This window comes from Cornus florida, unplaced genomic scaffold, assembly GCF_030987335.1.
Source record: "Cornus florida cultivar Cherokee Brave unplaced genomic scaffold, ASM3098733v1 CherokeeBrave_3.0.0_Hap2_Chr03, whole genome shotgun sequence".
NCBI lineage: Eukaryota > Viridiplantae > Streptophyta > Magnoliopsida > Cornales > Cornaceae > Cornus > Cornus florida.
The window spans coordinates 58,429,210-58,448,852 of NW_026775573.1; the positions used below are offsets into that span (position 1 = coordinate 58,429,210).

Below are 19,643 nucleotides of genomic sequence, written 5' to 3' on the forward strand. Positions count from 1 at the left end.
ACTGCAAGGGTGCTTGAGCTTTAACTGAAGCTAGAGCATGAAGCGTCGAAAATTAATGAGTTAATTATAATTGAAGGCTATGCTCCCAGGTCTTATGCATCACCTCCATGATCGAGCACTATCCACAATGGATCAAGCATCATCCATTGATGCTCGAGCATGGTACCTAGTGCTCGAGCCTATGAAGCCTAGATCGAGTAATGTTAAAGGAGTTCAATCCTAAAAATATTCTAAGTGTTGAAGAGAAAGACGCTTCAGAAAATAGTTGAAGAAAATTGGCTAAGTATCAATTTGATGATCAAGCACCATTCACTGATGCTCGAGCATTTATCCAGAGAAGCTCGAGTATTTGTTCCTGAAGCTCGAGCATGAGCCCTAAAGCTCGAGCATCCAATCCTGAAGCTCGAGCATTGCATGACATGTCAGACTAAAAACTGTGGGATTACTTTATTTACTAGCCGTATCTCACCCCAGTTGGGCCAGAAGAACTAAAAGCCCACCAAACACATATTTTCTTTTATAAAATAAGGCGTAAGCCTTGATAGAAGGGGTCCGAAATTTCAATCTCTTTTACGGTGTTATTCAGAAGGCTGAAGGTGTGGTGGCGTTTAGGGTTCCTACAACCTTGAAAGTGCAGATCCTGAGAAGAGAAGTGCAGCCATAACGATGGAGATGAACTCAACACAGATACTATCCAACCTTGTCATGAGTAGCTAATCCCTTTCTTAGGGCACTAATGTAACCCAACGTTATATTATGGTTTGATTGTTTTGACTATGGGTTTATTTTAATATATAATATTTTCTTGATTATATGACTATGAGCACTTGAGACAACTCAATTGGTTTTTCATGCTGTAGTAGAATATAAATTGTTATTACCTTGTCTTAGATATAATAATTTATGTTCTATTCTCAACCTATCTTGTTGTCCTGTATCTGGTGGAGCCCTACCGGACACAAGAATAGAGATCATATAATGGTGTTCCAACGTATTTTGCAAAAGAACATTTTCATAATCTATGCTTAGGAAAGGTGGTTCATTCGCACAGTAGTTAAAATAGGTAGAGTAGATAGGCGAATAGTCCACGTTAACCGCAGATAGGTTATAGTTAGCTAAATTTGTAAAACATCTTTCTTTAAACTCTGAACTGAACGAATGTTATTGAGTTCAGTTCATCTGAAAATAGATTTGGTTAAAGTCCAGAGTTGATTTAATTAACCATAGTATAACGGTTGTGGTGAACTCAAAGCCCTAAGACTTTCCTTCTCTGATCATTCACTTTAGTTTAATTTGTTTTAATTTAATATTTTGTTTAATTCAAGTTTGTTAAATCGTGACAACCAACAAACTCTCCAACCAAGTTATTTGTAAACCATGAAATTAATTTAAAGGCTAATATAAATTCCATCTCTCTGTGGGTTCGACATCCTCTTTATATAGAGCTATATCCTACATGATATCGTACAATTTCGAGAGACACATCAATTTTTGGTGCCGTTGCCAGGGAGATTGTTTTTGTTTAGTTTTTAATTAGTTATTTTGGTTTACCAGTCTTCGGACTTTCTGATATCTCATCTTAATTCTTTTTCTTTTCAGGTACAAATTAGTGGTGAAGACAAAGATGCTTAAAGGAGAAAAAGCTTCGGTTTATTAAACCCTTTTGTGAGTTCTTATTATTTTTTTGTTACTTAGAATATTTTCTTTTTGTTACCATTAGGATTAGTGGAACCAGTGCATGTTAACTTGCCAAAATAGGTCAAAACCTTTAGTGTCTGATCCTGAAATAGAGAGAATTTTAAGTCAGTTAAGGAAACTTAAAAAATACTTGAATAATATTGATAGTTCCTCTGAAAGTATGGCTGAGCAACGTTATGCACCAGGTAATAATGGTAATGGTAATGGAGAACGGGTTCCACCTGTTCTTCCACCACAACCACAATTGAGGGATCATTTCATTCCTACCACATATACTTACCCTTCGTGTTTCATTTTTTCGGATGCTGATGCAACCCATTTTGAGATCAAGCCTGCTATGATCCAAATGCTTCCTACCTTCCATAGGTATGCAACAAAGGATCCTTATAAGCACTTGGATGTGTTTTTGGAATTGTGTTCAACTACCAAGTTGACCACTCTATCTAATGACTCATTCAGAATGCGTCTTTTCTAGTTTTCTCTTAAAGATAAAGCAAGAACTTTGTTGCAGTCCCTTCTAACAAATTCCGTATCTTCATGGGACATGTTGCAACAAAAGTTCTTAAAGAAATATTACACTGTGGGTAAAACCACACAAATGAGGAAAGAAATCATGGCATTTTCCTAAATCCTGGGAGAACAGCTCTATGATGCATGGGAGAGATATAATGATCTTTTAAGAAAGTGTCTACATCATGATATTGCTCAATGGCACTTAATACAGATTTTCTATGAAAGTCTTACAGACTCGTATAGAAACGTGGTTGATGCTTCCAGCAATAGAGCTTTTCTGCGTAAGAGTCAAGCTGACGCTTGGGAACTGTTTGAGGCCCTAAGTGAAAACTCAGTGCAACATGCTTCTTCCTCTAGGTCTAGGTCTTCACCTGGAATGCATAAGGTTGAAAAACTTTATAAGGTAAATAAATCTAGTGAGTTAGCCGCTCAAATAGAAGCCTTAAACCGTAGGTTGAATCAAATCCTATCATCTGGCTTTGCTCCTGTTGCTAATCCACAAACTGCCTTGCCAAAGGAAGTTTGTTCCATCTGTGTTAATTCTAACCATTTTGCTACACTTGCCCTATGCTGGGACAGTTATTTGAGATCCCACAGAAGCAAGTGAATGCTGCATTCTCTAGGCCAGCTTATAATCCATATTCTTCCACATATAATCCTGGCTGGAGAGATCATCCAAATCTATCATGGCGTAATCCAAATCAAGGAAATACGGTTTCCCAATCTCAGGTGCAGTATCAAAATTCATCCTATCCTATGCCACAAAATAATTCTTTCAACCAATCTGGTATTTACCGTCCTCCTCAGTTTAGGAATCAACCCACTCAGGCTCCTAATCTTCTACCTCCTCCTAGAAATTCTGCTTTTGAGGAACAAGTACTCAATGCTCTTGGTGAAATTAAAGCCAACACCCAACTTTTTAATTCTCATTCCCAAGCCATAGCAAAGTTAGAGGCACAAGTTGGGCAAATAGCGAGTACTTTATCTCGAAGAGAGGATAGAAAGCTTCCTAGTTAGCCAATAGCCAACCCGAAAGGGCAGACTTACATGATTGATGGAACCAATTCCTCAGGTATATATCATAAGCAAGTTCAGGCTATCACTACGTTGAGGAGTGATAGAGTGGTTGACAACCAAGTTGAGAAAGGACAGGAGGAAAAAGAAAGGCTTCAGATTCTGATAATTCCTATCATTCAAAATCCACATCCCAATAATGTTTCCTCAAGTGTTATTCCACAATCCACAAAAGGAGTTGAAGGTGGAGTCACTTCTTCATCTACTCTTAACCCTAAGACAGCTTATGAGCCAAAAGCGCCATATCCTGAACGTCTCAAGGAACCCTCCCACTTTGGTAAACAAAGGGAAAAAATTTAAGATATGATGGAGGTCTTTAAATAGGCCAAAATCAATCTTCCTCTGCTTGATGCTATAAAGCAAATTCCAGCCTATTCTAAATTTTTAAAGGACTTGTGCACTTTTAAGAGAAAATCCAGAAGCTAAGTTCCTAAGAAAGTTTGTCTCACCAGGCATATCAATGCTATTCTTAAGTATAACACTCCTCTAAAGGTTAAAGATCCTAGAGCTCCTACAATTTCTTGCACCATTGGAAACAATGTGATAGGAGCGAGCGCTTCTTGACCTTGGAGTAAGTGTTAATCTTATTTCCTGAAAAGTTAGGTTTGGGAGAATTAAAACCTACATCGGTTGTTCTATAATTTGCTGACCGTTCTGTTAGATAACCACGAGGTATTGTTGAAGATGTACTCATAAAGTGGACAAGTTCTATTTTTTGGTCGATTTTCTAGTTCTTGATATAGAACCGGTCCACGATTCCAAAAAGTATATTCCAGTCATTCTTGGGCGACCTTTTCTAGCCACAGCGAATGCCTACATTAACTGTAAGACTGGAGCCATGGATTTATCTTTCAAAAATATGAAAGTCAAGCTAAACATCTTCAACGCTATTCATCATCCCCACGATGATAGTGAATGCTTCTTCCTTAATGTTATTGATGAGTTGGTTGAGGAATCACTCTCAACTATTATATCCAAGGATCCTTTGAAAGCTTATCTAAATCACTTTAATTATGAAGATTTTGATATTGATTCTTTAATAGCTGAAGTGAATTCTTTGCTAGATTCCACTCCTATCACAGATTTTCCTCCATGGAAATCTAGGTTAGAGCCACTTCCACCACTTTCTAGTACTCCGTCTATTCCTTCTTTAGAGTCTCCACCTAAGCTTGAGCTTAAGCCACTATCGAAAAAGCTCAAGTATGCTTTATTGGGTTTAAATGACACCCTCCCGGTGATCATTGCATCCAATCTTACAAGCTCCCAAGAAAGTAATCTCCTAAAAGTTCTTGAGCAAAATAAAGAGGCTATTGGGTGGGGTATGGTTGATTTGAAATGAATTAGTCCCATAATTTGCGTGCATTAGATTCATTTGGAGGAGGATTCTCGAACATCTCTGGAACTCCAACGAAGATTGAATCCTAATATGATGGAGGTAGTGTTAAAGGAAGTTGTGTAGTTGCTAGATACGGGAATAATGTACCCCATCTCAGATAGCAAGTGGGTGAGTCCTACTCAAGTAGTACCCAAAAAGACAGGTATTACAGTAGTTGAGAATTTTGAGGGTGAATTAGTTCCACAGTGCACCGCCATTGGATGGTATGTGTGTATTGATTACTGGAAATTCAATTCCGCTACTAGAAAAGATCATTTTTCACTTCCATTCATTGATCAGATTCTAGAGCGATTGGCTGGCCAGAGTTATTATTGCTTTTTAGACGGATATTCTGGCTATAATCAGGTGGCCATTAATCCTAAGGATCAAGAGAAAACTACTTTTATTTGTTCATTCGGTGCATTTGCATATAGACGAATGCCTTTCGGATTATGTAATGGGCCAGCAACATTCTAAAGGTGTATGATGTCTATTTTTTTGGACATGGTTAAAATGTTTCTCGAAGTCTTTATGGATGACTTCTCTGTTTTAGGATCTACATTCAAAAACTGTCTCCAAAATCTTTCCCTAGTGCGTCAGCGTTGTAGGGAAACGAATCTTATTCTTAGTTGGGAGAAGAGCCATTTTATGGTTCAAGAGGGTATTGTTTTAGGACATATCATTTCAAAGAGAGGTATTGAAGTTGATAGAGCTAAAGTAGATTTGATCTCCAAATTACATCCTCCCACCTTCGTAAGGGGAGTGCGATCATTTCTTGGGCACGCCGGGTTCTATCAACGCTTCATTAAAGATTTCAGCAAAATTTCCCGTCCTTTATGTAATTTACTTGCAAAGGATGCTCCTTTTGTCTTTGATGAATCGTGACTTGAAGCTTTCCAAAAGCTTCGCTTTCTTCTTCAGCTCCTATCACAAATCCTCCGGATTGGGCTCTTCCATTTGAGATTATGTGTGACACATCTGATTATGTTATGGGTGTTATCTTAGGACAACGAGTGGATAAGCTTCCTCATGTTATCTACTATGCTAGTAAAACTCTTTCAGATGCACAATTGAATTATACTACTACTGAAAAAGAGTTACTTATAGTAGTCTTTGCTTTGGATAAATTCAGATCATATCTATTGGGTTCCAAAGTCATAGTCTATTCTGATCATTCTACTTTGAAACATCTTCTGTTAAAAAAGGAAACCAAACCCCATTTGATTCGATAGATCCTCTTGCTTCAAGAGTTTGATTACGAAATCCGGGATAAGAAAGGGTCAGAGAATGTTGTAGTTGACCATCTTTCTAGAATTCTAATTGAGGATACCTCGACTTCACTTCCAGTTTATGATTCCTTCCCAGATGAACAACTGTTTGAGGTTTCTCATAAGGATTTGCCTTGGTTTGCTAATATTGTGAATTATCTCGCAATAGGCAAAATTCCTTTGTCTTGGTCAAAGTAGGAAAAAGATTGATTCTTTTCCCAAATTAGGATGTACTGTTGAGAAGATCCTCAGCTATTCAAATACTGTGCTGATCAAATCATTCGTAGATGTGTTCCTGAGAGTGAGTTTTATAATATTCTGACCTTCTGTCACAGTTTGGCATGTGGAGGTCATTTCAGTGCAAAGAAAACAGCAGCTAAAATTCTTCAGTGCGGTTTCTTTTGGCCTTCACTCTTTCAGGATGCATATTTATTATGTAGGTTATGTCTTAGATGTCAGCAGCTAAGATCAATTTCTAGAAGAATTATGATGCCCTTAACTCCAATCTTAGTTATTGAGGTTTTTGATGTTTGGGGTATTGATTTCATGGGTCCTTTTGTTCTGTCCAATAAAAATGAGTACATTCTTGTAGCTGTTGACTATGTGTCTAAATGGGTTAAAGCAATAGCTACTAAAACTGCCTATCATGCAGTCATGATTGAGTTCATTTAAATAAACATTTTTAGTCGGTTTGGTATACCACGAGCTATTATCAGTGATGGGGGTGCTCACTTCTGTAATAGGTACTTCCGTACCTTGATGCAAATATACTCCGTCACTCATAAAGTTGCTTCTGCCTATCATCCCCAAACAAGTGGCCAAGTAGAAATATCAAATCGTGAAATTAAGAGAATTCTTGAAGAAACGGTTAAGCAAGATCGTAAAGATTGGTCTTATAGACTGAACGATGCTTTGTGGGCTTACCGTACTGCTTATAAGACTCCGATTGGTATGTCACCTTACTGTCTTGTCTATGGTAAAGGGTGCCATCTTTCTGTAGAGTTAGAACACAAAGCTTTCTGGGCCATTAAAAAGCTCAACTTTGATATGACATCTGCTGGTTCTAACAGGAAGCTTTAATTAACTGAACTTGAAGAATTACGTAATGATGCTTATGAGAGTGCTAAGGTTTACAAAGCAAAGACTAAGGCATTTCATGACAAGTATATCTTGCATAACACTTTTGAGCCTAAGTATAAGGTTTGGTTGTTTAATACACGACTGAAACTTTTTCCTGGAAAGTTAAAGTCACGTTGGGAAGGCCCATACATGGTTATTTCTATTGCACCTTATGGTGCAATAGAAATACAAGATTGCAAGACTAGAAAATTGTCCAAGGTCAATGGATAGAGACTTAAACCCTACATAGAGGGTAGTGTGCAGAGAGGCACAGTTGAGGAAGTGGAACTTCATGATCCCATTTACTTGGACTAGAGAGGTCAGGTTTTCGTCGAGTTATCGACGATAAACTTAGCATGATGTCGAGCTATTGATGTTAAACTTAGCAGTTGTATGTTGTACCGTAGTTTATTTTGATTTCATTACACCTTTGATGCTCGAGCCTGAGGTTTTAAAAGTTTTAAATCAGGAAACTAAATACTCCTTCGCCTGGAACAAAAAGGAAAGCCATGGTTTGTTCTTTATAAAAGCTCTCTAAGTATTCTTCTTCTTCATAATTGGTGCTAATCTACATCTTTGTTCCAGATCTGCAGGTAATAGAGGTAATCTTCTCTTTCTTCTCCTCTTTCAAATAGAATTTCCTAAGTTCATTAATCGTCTAGATCTAATGTGGGAGAGTATGAGTTATTCTTTGGATATATGAGTCTATGAGCTTTGTTCATGCATCATCTACATAGACTAGCTGTTTAGATCCACTCTTCCTTGATTTATTGAACTGAGTTCTACGATCTGATTCAGTGAAGTTCAAATAAAGCTCGAGCATTGAAAGTTGAGGCTCGAGCATTAGCTCTTACAGGCTTGTTGTATCTGGAGATTTTTGAGAAATTTGGAAGGTTATCTTGAAGATGGTTCATCCTACTTCTGCTAAACGCACTAGAGGGATGAAAGATATGTTGCCAAGTGCGTGGCAGACAGTTCCACATTCTTATGAAATGACCTTTGATTATCAAGCATTCATCAATGATTCGTGCACTAGATGGGTTATGAAATCCTTCAGTTACAGGCATCTTCTCATGGTCCTTGTTACTCAGGTTGCATATCCTCATCTTATTCGTTTGTTTTACCTCAATCTGGTTTATAGTGAAGATGATCCTTGGAAGCTTAGGACTAGAATTGATGGGCATGATTTGATTATTAATCCTAATGCTATTGCCACAGCTCTAGAATGTTATAATTTGCTTCCTGAGGTTGTAGATGAAAGACGTAGCTATCCAGTATTTACACCATTCCCTAGGGTACCAATTGCTGAGAATTTAATTCAGAAGCTATGTAATGGTCGATTTGCTAGGAGAAAGTGTAGTAATACTACCAAAGCCAAAATTCCTAAGAGGTTATGGATTCTAGATTCTATCATCTCTGCTAATGTCCATCCTCTTGGATATAAGACTATTAGGAATACTGACTTTCTCCAGGCCCTTTATGCTAGTCAGTTTTAGCACTAATATTCGTTCCCTATGATGATTTTCTATCAGCTACTGGCATTTTGGTCTGAGATTGGACCGCATAAGGATATTCCTACATATACGTTGCCTTTTCCATATATGATTACCAGGATATTAGAGCTACAGGGGTTTGTGGTGAGTCCAAAAGAGGAATCTTGTGATGAATCTCCACAATTTGGAATGAGAGAATGGAATAAAGTTTGGTCACATATGCCGGCACATCGCCGAGATGCAATAGAGTTTGGTGATGAGGGATATATAGCGGTTGTTGATAGGAGAGCTGATGATGAGGCTACAGATGAGGAGATGTATCTCTCTGATTCTAGACCTCAGGTTAAGAGGAGACCCGCTCCTACAGCCCAGCTTGAGAATTCTTCTCAGGCTGAGATTAGAGCTTTACAGGCCAGGGTGGCCAAGCTACAGGATAGTCAGACAGTGCTACGTCAGATGTTGACTGCGCAGCAGAGCATATTGGAGGAGTTACTTCGCCGCACTCCGTCTGACCCATCCACTTCTTCCGTTCCACCACCACCACCTATGGATTAGTTTTTAGGACTTTTCTATATTTTTGTTGACTAAGGCAGTTCTTTTTGATGTACTTATTTCCCTATGATATATATCTGCCTTAAGTCTTTCTTTTCAAAAGCATTGTACTAATTTCTGATATATATACATGTTTTTTGTTTTATTTCCTTGTGTTGATATTTGTCTATGCTTACTACATATACTTGATACTCTGATGTGTGTTGGAGTTTATTGATTTTGCCAGATACTACAGATTAAGTTTGGGGGTGATTTATTTGACAGTATCATTGGATGGTTTTGAGAAACCACTATGTTGAAGGAAAAACTACTAGGAATTCATTTTTACTCCCCTGTAAATTATTTTATCATATCTTTGTTGGTCTACTTATCTAGTAATATCTTTCTATCTCTCTTTTATTCTCACACATTGAGGACAATGTGCATTATAAGTTTGGGGGTAAGGCTTTGCTAATTTGAAATTTTAGTTTATACAAGGATATGGCTTGCTATTTGATGATATAAGCATGTGTTTGAGTCTGTTGATGATTATATATTCTGTTTGTAGTCTGAAGTTGGTTAGAAATGGTTTGTATGCTAAATTATTATGAAAAAGAGTCCTTGAAAATTTTTAAAATCAGTTGGTGGCCTGTGGTTCACTATGTTCGGATAATTGTTGTTTAATGATGCTGATCTTTGAGATGCTACCCTTTGCACAATATTCACACTTGCATGAAGTCTGTGGGGTACAAATTGGAAGTCTTGTTTTGTTTTGATTTAGACTAAGATGATCAGGTAGATTTGATAGTTTTGATGACTGAGGCATAACAGAAAAAAAGAAATAGAAAAAATTGGTATGTATGCAACAAAGAAATAAAATCTTCACCAATGTGAATGAAAAATCTAAAGAAAATAAAAGGAAATAAAAGAAAAGTAGAAAAGGATCAAGTTCAGGTTTGTACTTAGATTACTTGAGTGATTAAGTCCTTAGGAGTGTGTTCAGACACCCAATGCCTTAAGATCGTCTGTTCTAAGAGTCATTGGCTGAAAGCTTGTTACGTAACGTTGCCTAGATTACTTAAATAATTAAGTCCTTAGGGGTGTTTTAACACTTAATGCCTTAAGACCATCTGGTTTGGGAGTCATTGGCTGAAAGTTCACTACAAGGGTAATTTAGAAAGCTTAATAAACTTGGACATTACACAAGTATCCTTTCTGAAAATAAATGCATACCCTAAAAAAATAAAAAAAAATGCCTTGGGAGTTGGAATTTGGAGAGTTTACTTGTGAATTAAAGAATGACAAGGAATAAAAGCAAGTATGGATAGTAAGCCACACGATGAATTGCAGGATCACTTTCAAAAAGCATCTTTAGAAATTAAAATTGTTGAATAAATTATTGAACTGATATGTGGGGACTATGGTTGCTTAATTGAGATTGGAAGTTGAAAGTTTTTCTGATTACATGATTGGTATACTTGCTGTATTTGACTGATTAATGAACTGCAGGGATGATATGATTTGAAAACAGACTTGAATAAGCTTACTATACATTTAAGGCACTGATGTGAGAAGTTTATGGGTATCTTCACTGGAAACCTTCACGAGACTATAACTCGTCCACTAGGGGTAATCTATGTGTTTAAAGGCTTCTTGCATAGGCTAAATGCAACCGTGATTCTCACGAAAGCGACTTTTTAGTTCTGTATTGCTAAGGGACTAGCAATATGTAAGTTTGAGGGTGTGATGAGCGCTGAATATATGCATATTTGAGCCCCTAAGTACATATATGTTAGGGCCTAAAGTGATACTCTATCCATTATTAGACTAATTTATACTTAATGTGTGCTTTCAGGTACTTTCCCATATAAATGATTAAAACTAGGACTTTATGATATATCGAAGCTTACAGAGTCGTTGCCGATCATTCAGAGCAAGCTGAGAGCTAATTTGGTGAAGTTCGAAGTAACTTAAGCCTTAGAGCTCGAGCCCAAGTGTTGAGGCTCGAGTATCATAATAAAGAAAAGAAGAAAAGTCAACAAGGCCAAATGCTCGAGCATCAATACCTTGATGCTCGAGCCTTACTGCAAGGGTGCTTGAGCCTTAACAAAGGGTGCTCGAGCCTTAACAAAGGGTGCTCAAGCCTTAACCCTAAAGCTCTAGCATAAAGCGTCTAAAATTAATGAGTTATTTTTAATTAAAGGCTATGCTCCCAGGTCTCGTGCATCACCTCCATGATCAAGAACTATCCACAAAGGATCGAGCATCATCCACTGATACCTGAGCAATAAGCCCCTGATGCTCGAGCATGGTACCTAGTGCTCGAGCCTATAAAGCTTGGATCGAGCAATGTTAAAGGAGTTCAATCCCAAAAATATTCTAAGTATTGAAAAGAAAGACGCTTCAGAAAATAGTTGAAAACAATTAGCTAAGTGTCAATTTGATAATCGAGCACCATTCACTGATGCTCGAGCATCTATCCAGAGAAGCTCGAGCATTTGTACCTAAAGCTCGAGCATGAGCCCTAAAGCTGAAGCATCCATTCCTGAAGCTCGAGCATTGCATGACATGTCAGACTAAAAACTGCGGGATTATTTTATTTACCAGCTGTATCTCATCCCAGTTGACCAGAAGACCTAAAAGCCCACCAAACACATATTTTATTCTATAAAAGAAGGCATAAGCCTTGATAGAAAGGGTCCAAAATTTCAATCTCTTTTACGGTGTTATTCAGAAGGCTGAAGGTGTGGTGGCTTTTAGGGTTCCTACAACCTTGAAAGTGCAGATCCTGAGAAGAGAAGCGCAGCCGTGACGATGGAGATGAACTCAACATAGATGTTATCCAACATTGTCATGAGTAGCTAATCCCTTTCTTAGGGCACTGATGTAACCCAACGTTATATTATGGTTTGATTGTTTTGACTCTGGGTTTATTTTAATATATAATATTTTTTTGATTATATGACTATGATTATATGAGACAACTTAAGTGGTTTTTCATGTTGTAATAGAATATAAATTGTTATGACCTTGTCTTAGATATAATAATTTATGTTTTATTCTCAACCTATCTTGTTGTACGGTATCTGGCGGAGCCCTACTGATGAGCATTGAAAAGTGCGTATTTAAACCCTTTAAGCTTAGGTATTTTAGAACCTTTATCTATCTTATTTTCCCGCTTTAGATTAATTTTGTATTATTTTCATTTTTCAGGTGCTTATCCCCAAAATAAGCTAACTCAGCTAAATAAGAGCATAATTAAAGCAATCTTGAGATGAATCAAAGAAATGAGCAAAGTGGGAGCAAAAGGAAGCAAGTGGTGGAAATTCAGCAAGTTCGATTGATCTCAGAAAATATTCGATCGATCGAAAGTTCATCGATCTCAGCATTTCAAGATGGATCCAAGCTCTTTTGTCCTTATCCAAAGATCCCACAAAGTTTGATCGAGCCGACTTTCTTCCGATCGATCGAAAAGATTCCATCTTATCCATTTTTTACCACCCTACCTACCACACTTGTCTCTTTCCCAAAAATATCTTCAAAATATCTCGGATTTGTCTTTATCCAAAAAGGCGCCGCCATAGAGGATCGATCCAGCTTAAATTTGATAGATCTTAGCCATGTTCGATCGATCTCACCATAAGTTCGATCGATCGAACTTCCTCAAGCCCAAGAAAATCCAATTTCTAACTCATTAAAAGTTGTCTCATGTCCAACCATTAGAAGGAATATTGGTGTACGAGCCCAGCTTATTGGGGGTGACATTTAACCTACCTATATAAAGAATATGAGTCATTCGTGAGATAGACTTGATACATACACTAGAGACACAAAAATTGTCCATATTCTTAGTGAGGAAGAAAATAAAAGAGGAAGATAAAGACACAAGCTTGGAGTTATTCCATCAACCAAGAAGAGGAACAATCTCTACCATGGAGTTAGCCCTTGAGGGTTGAAGGACACCATCCATGTGTGGCTAGGCATCCTCTTGGGGCTAGAGTTAGCCCTAAGCATGCTTTCTACATCTTGATTTATGTTTTTTTGAGGGGATTTGTATTGTGATAGATGTTTTGACATATTTATATACATAGATCTTGTTTATTCAATGATTTGTGTGGTTTAATGCTTCCAATTGATTATTTCATTCTATCCATATGTCTATGTATGCTAGAATAGATGTTCATGTGTTTATCTCTATTTCTTGTGTTATTGATGCATGTCTATGTGTATTAATGCTATAGATCTAGAAATTGTTAAGACATAGTGCTTAGTGGAATGCTCTTGTGGTTTATTTGATGGTTCATACTCATTTCTTGATGGATTGTGCCTCTCCCTTAGTTAAATTAGTTTAATTTCATGTTATTAGCTTAATTGTAGTGTAGTTATAGTTTAGATATTAAATGGGAGGACAATCTATGCTTATTGTTTGATGTTCCATACTTATGAAAGCAAGTAGCATATGTCTCTAACCTTATGATGTGTTTGGATTGTGAGCTTAAAGAAAGGATTAATGGCTTAGTTTGATATATTGTGTTATCCACCATGTTGCTTAGACAATATGTGCTTAATTAGTCATCCATGCTTATTGAAACAACCACACACACACCCTAATGTTGCAATACATGTTTTCCCCCTCATTAATCATTCATTAAGGATGTAGAAAAGCTATACTTAGTGGTGATCTCTAAACCCCAAGATCTCTCTCTCATTCTCTCTCCATTAAATTTAATTGTTTGTTTTAGTTTAAATTACATCTTAGCATAATTCAATCATCAACCAATCTTTTGATCACTCGACCTACTAACCCTAATCTCGATTCCACAACCTAATATGACCCACCAATCCCTTGGGACAATCCCTACTCGCCCTAACTATATTTTTAGTGAAAGGTAGTAGTGGCAAATTATAAATGTAAAACTTGGCCACACTCACCATAGTCCAACACCACTCTCTTTTGCACAAACTTTGGGTTGGCAACGACATCCCACCACCTGCCGGACACAAGAATAGAGGTCATATAATAGTGTTCCAACGTATTTTGCAAAAGAACGTTTTCATAAATAATGTTTAGGAAAGGTGGTTCATTCGTACAGTAGTTAAAGTAGGTAGAGTAGATAGGTGAATAGTCCACGCTAACCGCAGATAGGTTATAGTTAGCTAAATTTGTAAAACATCTTTCTTTAAACTCTGAACTGAACGAATGTTATTGAGTTCAGTTCATCTGAAAATAGATTTGGTTAAAGTCCCAGAGTTGATTCAATTAACCATAGTATAATAGTTGTGGTGAAGTCAAAGCCCTAAGACATTCCTTCTCTGATCATTCACTTTAGTTTAATTTGCTTTAATTTAATATTTTATTTAATTCAAGTTTGTTAAATCGTGACAACCAACAAACTCTCCAACCAAGTTATTTGTAAATCATGAAATTAATTTCAAGGCTAATACAAATTTCATCTCTCTGTGGGTTCGACATCCTCTTTGCATAGAGCTATATCCTACACGATATCATACGATTGCGAGAGACACATCACTTATAACCATATGAGTGCATCGAGAAAAATTTACGAATGATACCTCTCCTTCACGCCGACATCATTTACAGAAACTACTAATCCTTCTCCAGTACCTTAAGCTCTATTTGAGTAAGGTAACACCTCCACTAAGGTCAGCTCCAATATTTGAAATTGACTTCTGTAATACCCCTAATTTCAAAAGGATAATCCTGGTATTTTATAAATTATTTAAATTGCATTTATATTTATTTAATGGTTTATTTGTTAATTTAATGGAGTTATGTGATTTATTTGTTTATTTTTATTTGTTTTTTTAATTTTATTTAACTGACATTTGTTTAGTTAGTACTAGTTTAATTATGTGCTTATGTGGCTATTTAAATATATAGTTTTTAATTTAACTGTGGTCCGTGTTTTGGTTTCCATGTATATTAGTATTAGGGTTTAGTCTTTTAGTTTTCACGTTGAGCCGGCTTGTAGTTGGTTTAGGATTTAATTTAGGGTTTCAAATAAAACCTATAAATACATAAGTATATGTCTGCCAAGGGTTTTGTTAATCCTTTTCACGTAGTAAAGAGATACAGAGAGTTATGAAATTTTGAGAAAACAGATAGTGAAAACTTGAGAGCTTACAGAGAAGTTCAAGGAGGAAGGAACGGGGTTGCTTCTGGGTTAGCTAAGAGTAACAGAAGTGCGGAACAAAGTTGGAAGTTCAGAGACGTGGATTAGAGTGTCAAATTTGAAACGCAAAGGCAAGTTTCTGTTCTTGCTCTTTCCCTTTAATTCGTGTTCTATGCATGCCTAACTAGACTCCAGGAGTTTAATTAATGCTAAAACAAATTAATTAAGCATGCTTAATCAAAATAAAATAGAGGGTTGCAGAGTTATACATACCTACTCGTGTTTTCTTTAGTTTTTTGATCTTTATGCATGAACTATTGTTTAAATTCAATCTTTGCATGTTAAAACACTTAAAATAATTTAGTATGGACGTATGGGACGTAGGTTGAAGCTTAGAGGCCTTAGCAATAGAGTTTTAGGGTTTACAGAGGCTGAACGGACGAAGAAGATGGCATCAGCACCAACTTAGCCGACTCAGTTGGAGACTGAGCCTAAACTGAGTCGACTAAGTTGGGAACTTAGCCGACTAAGTTGGCAACTTAGTCGACTAAGTTAGCAACTTAGCCTGCTCAGTTGGCAATTGAGCCGACTAAGTTGGGCCGCGACCTGGAACTTAGTTTTAATTGCCCAAAATTGTTTTAGAACCTATTTTAAGTAATCTAAATGGGTTGAATGGACTTTAGGTGGTTCCAAAATGCATAATACACTTTTTATGCTTAGGAATTTGACAATACGGATATGTAAATAAATTTTTATAAATTATTTAAAGGATGAATCAATATAGAAGCATACAACTTAGCATACTGATAATGGATGGAAAGAACCAAATTGCTTAGCTTAGTTTTGGGCAACATAATGGATTGTAATAAGATTATAAATCTTATATTAGATGCATGATAGATCATTTTATGTTTAAGGTTTGAACTATGCATGCTCTGGATGTTAATTGTTGGAATATCAAATTCTCTAGTGCAATTACATGAATTAATACTGGGATTTATATTGCTGAAATTTTAAATACCTTTCTGCAATGATATGGATAGTGGTTTGGATTGTAAATTACTAGCTTATTATTATGTTTTGTAATTTACATGGATATGGAGGATTGTATGCACCGGTATGGGACGGTGACATACTAGGGACGGTTTAGCTCAAAACGCTTAAACCTACCCTAATGGATTAAAGGATGGATTGAAAAATATTGAATCCAAATTATGATTGAGTCAGATCAACTGCGACTAAGTTGAATGGATTCCTGGATTAATGGATGGTAGTTAAGTCATATCAACTGAATAAGTTGAGTGACTAACTAGTTGTATATAGTATTTGAATGACATACCCTGGTTTTGGACGGACTTTATATATATGTTTATGGTACCACGAGATGAGCTTGAGTCTCAGACTAATTGGTTAGGGTGCGTATATGCAGTGGATGCGTAGCTGGTAAAAGTAGGTTGAGGTGTACCCTGTTAGGTCTAGGTACTCATGCCCACCTTTGGGTACGTTTTCGCATGTTGCCTTCTATTCAGGTTGAGACCCCTACTGTAGTCCAGTGAATGTCCCTTAGTGTGGATATATATATGTATGGACTAGATAGATATTATTGAGCTATCTAGGATGTATCTGCGTATCGAATTACTGCTTGAATCGTAGTAGAATAGGACTTGCATGTGGGCCTGACCCACTCTTTTATTTTTGAAGTGTTCGTCAGTTCCAGGGTTAGAGCTTGGACGTGCAGAGCAGATACAGACACTCATTCCTCCGACTACGTAGGAATGCTCTCTATATTTAGATTTAGATTTTACTTCAGTTGTTTTAGTTTCAGTTTGGGATTTTAATAAGGGGTCCACTGGATGGATTCCCGAGTTGTATGGATTGGAGGTTTTGGGAAGTTAGATTTTATTATTATGATTTAAAGATTTTATTATTTAGTATTCGTTCAGCGTTATTATTTATTTCTTTAATTCATTATTTTGCATTCCGTGTTCGTTTTAACATATTAATTGTTTGGTATTCCCTCGGGTTCGGGCTTGCGCCTGATCAACCCGTGTCTCGGATCCGAGGGGTATCACAGTTGGTATCAGAGCACTCCAGGTTCAAGTGTCTTTAGGGTGTTTCGTATTAAGTCTTCCGCGTAGCGTTTTCTCTTTATTAGAGCTTAAGTTTAGGATTCATTGAATTCCTTGACAGTTCATTTAAACTCGTACTGATGTCTGTCTTTCTATGTTAACAGCATGGTTAACACTAGAAGATGACAGAACATGAACAGTCGACAGAGGAAAGCGGCATGTAGGCAGCAGGAACGCCTACAACATCGGCAAATGGAGGAAGAGCAGCAAATGTCAGGGTTTCAGGAGGAGCAGGAGGAACTTCAACAGGCTCAGGGTCGAGTCAGAGATCCAGAGATTCCTCCATACCTCAATGACCTTGTTGCTTGGGCTATAGAGGCTGGGGTAACAGCTACACTCCGGAACCAACCAGAGGTTCAGCAAGCACATGTACCAGTACCAGTGGTTCATACGGATTCTTAGGGAAAGGCTAGGAGCTCTTTCACAAAGGGGAGTCCACCTGTGTTCTCAGGCTCCACCGATGCGAAAGCAGATCACCAGTGGAAACAGGACAATGAGCGTCATCTTCATTTGGTTCAGTGCACGGAGGTGCAAAAGTAGATGCTTGCTACCTTCAAGATGGTTGGGGATGCACTACAGCAGTGGGAGTCAGTTACCACCCCAGAGGAGAGGATGACATTATCTTATGATGAGTTCAGTGCTCGCTTTGATGAGAAATATTTTCCCTATGCAGTCAGGGCAGCTATGAAGACCGAGTTTCTAAATCTATAGCAGGGAAACATGACAGTGGCGGAGTATGAGCAGCAGTTCACACGCTCGTCTCTCTTTGCACCGGAGGATGTGGATATAGAAGAGAAGAAGTGCAACAGTTTCGTCAAGGGACTGATGTGGTCTATCAAGAGAGCTATTACAGGTAGTCCAGCCTATACTACCTATGCTCAGGTGGTATACGCCGCTCTACAGCAGTATCAGTTGACTGTGGACTCAGACAGGCCAAGGGTGAGAAGCGGGGTGACAAAGACTCTGCTAACCAGTTAGCTGAGAAAGGGAATGGAAACGGACACCGATAGAATGACAAGGGCAAGTTCCAGGGACAACAACCTTGGAAGAAGCACAAGGGTGGTTCAGATGCTCACAAGAATGGGGCACCTATTCAGGGGCAGCCGAATTGGGGACCACAGGCAAGACAGGGTCAGCCACCGGTTAATCGACGGAGGAGGCCATTTGGTACTTTCTAGGGTAGTTGCTACACTTGTGGGGAGTATGGCCATACCTCGAGGCAGTGCCCTAAAGCAAGACAGGGACAAGGACAATATGTGCAGCAGGGACAGAGGGCGCCAGTACCTTTACTAGCTCCACAGGTTCCACGGATTCAGGGACAGACACATCTGGCTTTACCGGTACCGCCGCAGCGTCGAGGGCAGGCACCGCAGCAGTTATATTATGGCAGGGTATACAACCCCAAGCCACAGGATATACAGGCACCTCAGACTGTTGAGGGTAAGTTTCCTATTCATGATTTGCATGGACATGTTTTGTTTGATACGGGTGCTACACACTCATTTGTAGCTAGGACTTTTGTTGTTTTATCTGGGATAAGGACGAGGGTATGCACTAGACCTCACGGTATTTCTACACCATTGGGCAATATAGCTATTTTACATGAGAATGATGGGCCTATGACACTAGATATTTGTAGACTCAGATTTCTAGCTAATCTACTGGTCCTGGACATGCACACTTATGATGTGATACTTGGGATAGATTGGTTGTCTCACTACCATGCCCAAGTTGATTATTTTAATAGATCTATTATATTTACCATACCCGGTCAGGATATGTATGTAGTAGCTATGCCACGTTCTAAAGGGGCAGTAGCACCTATTTGTTCCATGTGGAGGAGGAAAATGAGGAGGGGATTACTGTATCATTGGATCGCATACCGATTGTACAGGACTTTCCGGATGTTTTTCAGGAGATTCCAGGGTTACCACCTAGTCGCGAGATCGATTTTGTGATAGATTTAGCTCCAGGCATTGCGCCTATTGCTAGGGCACCCTATAGGATGGCACCGGTGGAGATAAAAGAGCTGAGGGATCAGATTCAGCAGTTACTCAGCCAGGGTTTTATTCGTAGGAGTACATTACTTTAAGGAGCACTGGTTCTATTTGTAAAGAAGAAGGATGGTTCGCTTCGCCTGTATATAGATTACAGGGAGTTGAACAAGGTTACGATTTGTAACAAGTATCCTTTGCCCAGGATTGATGACTTGTTTGATCAATTAAGGGGAGCCACATACTTCTCCAAGATTGATCTGCATTCTGGATATCATCAATTGAGGGTTAGGGAGCAGGATGTTCCTAAGACAG

The 19,643-nt window shown here is 38.1% G+C and overlaps 1 non-coding gene across 1 annotated transcript; it reads right to left on the reverse strand.

Annotated features, from left to right (window-relative positions):
- Positions 1-2,294: 2,294 nt before the first annotated feature.
- Positions 2,295-2,400, reverse strand: LOC132302016 (small nucleolar RNA R71). The gene has a single exon (XR_009480713.1). It is a non-coding gene; the product is annotated as a small nucleolar RNA R71 (small nucleolar RNA).
- Positions 2,401-19,643: the final 17,243 nt, after the last annotated feature.